Raw genomic sequence first — 4,477 nt, forward strand, 5'->3', positions numbered from 1 at the left:
GCCGACCTCGTTGATCGTCTTCATATCCTCTGGAAAGCGGCAGAGTTCATCAGCCAAGGTCATAAAGGGGAAAAGCTTTGCCCATAATGACTTAGCGTGCTCGTCCTCAACATAGCCGTGCAACCTTTTTTGAGACTCATAGGCAAACTCGACCATCTGCAAGGTTGCTGAAGACTCCCCCTTAACCTCAACCACCTCAACAAGTTTTACCTTCACCTAACCCTTCTTTCGTTTAGGCCTACGATTCAACTCAGATTGCACTGGGGCAGCACCAACGTCTTTCTCGATGTTGGTAGTTGAACCCTCCTTCTCATTTTTCTTTTGTTGACTAAAGAAGGACTTTAGCCCAGCAGTGGTAATGGTCGGAGCTTTCTCAACTGCATAACAAAAACAACAGACTCGTGCAAGAATAGGAATAATAAAGTTCGGCATTTTGAATTACCTATATAATCCAACACAGTCTGCCTATCAGTATCACACTTCAACAATTCAGCAATAGATAACAAATCTTTTGAACCTAACATCTCAAAAAGAAATTCCATAAAAATATCATAATTGGAAACCCTATCATCGACATCTAAAACTCGAACAGGTTCAGGACACCACGACAAGGGAAACCTCTCCTCAAGATACTTATTCAAGTAAAAAGGGAAATCTTCCTCTGCAGTCCTCACCTTAACAAAATGGTTTTGAAATCCTTAAAGAATGATTTATACAAAGCAAAAATTGAACGACAAGGATAACTATTCAGATTGACCCACAACCCACGACCAACTCCTTTAGCTTGGAACAAGGAGAAAAACAGCCTAATAGAAGGGGGGAGTTCTAACACGTCCATCAACAGTTGGAAAGCCCTAACAAATTCCCAGGAATTCGGATGCAGTTGGGTTGGAGCACAATTTAGCCAATATAAAACACCACATTCAAAATTAGTAAAGGGAAGCCTAATGCCTAACTCTGTAAACAAACAGCTATACATGTAAAAGTAAGATGAGTCGCACAAACGTTCGCGGATGCTATCATCCCTCCTGCATGGTAAAATTTTTATCCTAATTTGACTACCTTCTTTAACCCATATGTTTGAACCCAGCATTTTCACAGACTCCTCATCATCAAACTAAGAAATGTAACCCCTAACTTTGGAATCAACCCAGTTACAAGGATCATTTTCGTTAACCACTACTGTTCATTTTTCCATCAAAGGAAGCAGAAAAGAAAATAAGCAAGAAGAAGCAGAACAAAGGAAAAAATTAACACTCACCTTTATTACTCATTTTGTGACAAGGTAAAGAGAATACCCAAAAAATCCACAATGTCCAAAAATAAAAGTAAGAGTTACAAGTACAGTTAACACAACAATGGATAAACGGTTGCAAATGAAACGTTTTTAATCTCAACCCTTCAAAAAATAGTTGTAGCTCACGATGTGATCAAATGGTCAGAGGTATCTAGTAGGGCTGCACACGGATCAGATTGGATCGGATATAACCTAAAATTCTATTCGATCCGCACTGCATTCATCGGATCGGATCGGATACAATATCCGCATTTTTTTAGGCCGGATCTGATCCGATCCGATCCGATCTGCATACTTGCGGATCGAATCGGATCGGATATCGGGTATATCCGCATAATTAAAAAAAAACTAATTTAAGATTTTGTTTAGCTGTTTTTACAAAAAAAATATCGAGAAAATTCATTTTTTATCTGTTTAAACCTATTTACTCCTAGAATATTATCAATAATAAAGTTCTTTTGAATAACAAAAACAAAATAATAACACAAGATTTAAGTTTAATTATTCTAAGTTGAAGAACAACATAAAAAATTAAAAACAAAATATCATAAAATTCATAAAATAACACACTAAAATTCATGTCACTTTAGGGTTTACTGTCTTAAACTATGCTATTTATATATGATGTGTGGATATGCGGATTTGCGGATCGGATCCGCGGATATCACTGCCGAATCCGCAATCCGATTCGACCATAGTGCGGATCAGATAATATCCGCAAAATTCGAATCAGATGCGGATAATTACTGCGGATATTATCTGATCCATGTACAGCCCTAGTATCTAGGAGTGCGCCACACATTTCACGTCAATCAGTCAAATAGGCGCGAAGAGCAAGGCATACATTAAATGCAAAACCGTTTCAAATTCCGTACAAAATAAGCTGAGCTTGGGGCTACGGGATGAAAACACAACATAATATCCAAGGCCGAGGTATGAGCGGAATTTAAGCTCGCCTTCGTTCTTTCAAAACCAAAGCAAACTTGGGGGCTATGATGGTACTTTATACCTCAGCCGCCAAATAATAAACTAACCTCATAATTTGGAATGCAACGGAAAGGTTTGACACAAAATTTTAATAATCAAAGTCTATCAACAAAACAACCTCCCCACAAACGGAACTCAACCCTTTACCAATAATTACGGAATACTCCAACAAATCAGTAATTTATTCATCTATAAGTGAATACTTCATCCGACCCCTGACAATTATTTCGAAAGGACAACGAAGCCCCTAAGAAAAAAAACACCCAATCCGACTCCTGATATTTTTTTCTGGGACTAATTAGCCTCTGTGCCAAAAAAAATAACATTGACTTTTTTGGCACAGGAACTAATCAGTCCCATTAAAATAAATCTCAAGGGCCGGGTTGGTATTTATTTTTATCAAGGGTCTCGTTGTCTTTTGAGGTAATTATCAGGAGCTATTTTATATTTTTCTCTTCATCTATATAATCAACCACTCATATTTAAAGAAGGATATATTCTATTTTTATCTTACTTAAAATATTTAATTAACATCTTTATTAAGCCTTTCACTGATTTGAGCGTCAAAATATCTTCTGTAGATATTTCTACCACGATGTTCAGACGAAATCAACCTATAATCTTTCGGAATAAGCAGTGTATTGTTTAGAAGAGATCGCATAGCTCGGCAGTTTTCCTAAGTACATAACAACTCCCATTATCTTCCTCAATTATTATATTCGGTAAAAAGAAATAATAGCATTCAAAGGGTAATAAATTAACGCATTTGTTGATCCTATATTAAGTTTCTCCAACTTAATTTTATTATTTACAATCCCTCCTTCCAAAAGAAAATAGGAAAACATGAGAAAGGAGAATAATAAGAAATTAAAACGAAAGAATAAAAGTCTAGAGTGATATTACTGCAAAGACAGATATAAAAATATTATTATGGAAGACCAATCATATATATAATATAAAAAATTGTATAATATAAGACATATTACAAAAATATATCGATAGAAAATATATTTTAAAGTATAAAAATATTTGTGTGTTTTTTATTAAAGAAGTGATCGATTCTTTGTATTATAAAATTTATTGATAATAGAATCAGTGTCAAATTTGTCTGAAATTTTTTTTTTAATGTAATTAAAAAATAATTAGCAAAAAATTCATCTTCTATTTTATTTTTGGATTATTCTTCACAATATTAACTAAAAAAGATTTTTCAGTTGTAGTATTTAAAGCAAAAAGAGTTAATACCAAACGAATAAAAAAAGACAGTTACAACACAAAAAAAAATCCACTCTATAAAATTTACAAATTTTTATTTAACTAAAATATATTAATAATAATATATTTTTTTAATTTTTTTAAATATTATTACTTACTTTTTAAATATTAGAAATAATTAATATTTAAGTTGGAACTACTTCTTTATGACTCCATTTGTTTTTCAGGATTGGGATTGAGACTAAGAACTTGGTTTAGAATACTAGAAATTAGAATTTACTTAAGAGTTTTTTTTTAGAATAACAAAAAATAAATGATTTAAATTCTTTTGAAAATTTTAATTTCCATTTTCTCTTTATTTTTAAATCAAATTAAAAAGAATCTGATTTTCAAATTTACTCTTGACACTCTTTAAATTTAAATTTTATTTTATTATTATATTATAGTCATTCTAAATAATGAATTTGAGTTTCAAATAAAAATGAATTCTTTTCTTAACAAAAATGAAATTCTTTTTTCATGTTAAATGGTTTTCAATCAAATTCTAAAAAATTTAAGATTGAATATTGTGTTTAATGATAAAGAATTAAAATTAAAATATCAATTTTAAAATACAAAATTTTAATTTGTTTAATATTTTTATTAAATAAAAACATGAAATTAAAATATTTAAAACAAAAATTAAATTTTTTATAACATTTATTTACAGAATTATTTTTATTTAATTTTTTTAATTTTAAATTTATTCTTTAATTTTTATATTTATCTTATATTAAATATATTATTAAAACATAATTTAATATATCTTTTATATTAATTATAATATAAAAATTTAATTTAATTTCTGTCTTTTATCTCTTGTGCTAAGGTGTCATGATCTGAAACACATTCAAATACTATGGTACCGATACTTGGATTCTTTGAATTATTCTAAAATATCTCGAATTTATTAATTAAAAGTCATAGTGATTAGTAACT

The sequence above is a fragment of the Arachis duranensis genome, chromosome 9, assembly GCF_000817695.3.
Source record: "Arachis duranensis cultivar V14167 chromosome 9, aradu.V14167.gnm2.J7QH, whole genome shotgun sequence".
NCBI classification, from domain to species: Eukaryota; Viridiplantae; Streptophyta; class Magnoliopsida; order Fabales; family Fabaceae; genus Arachis; species Arachis duranensis.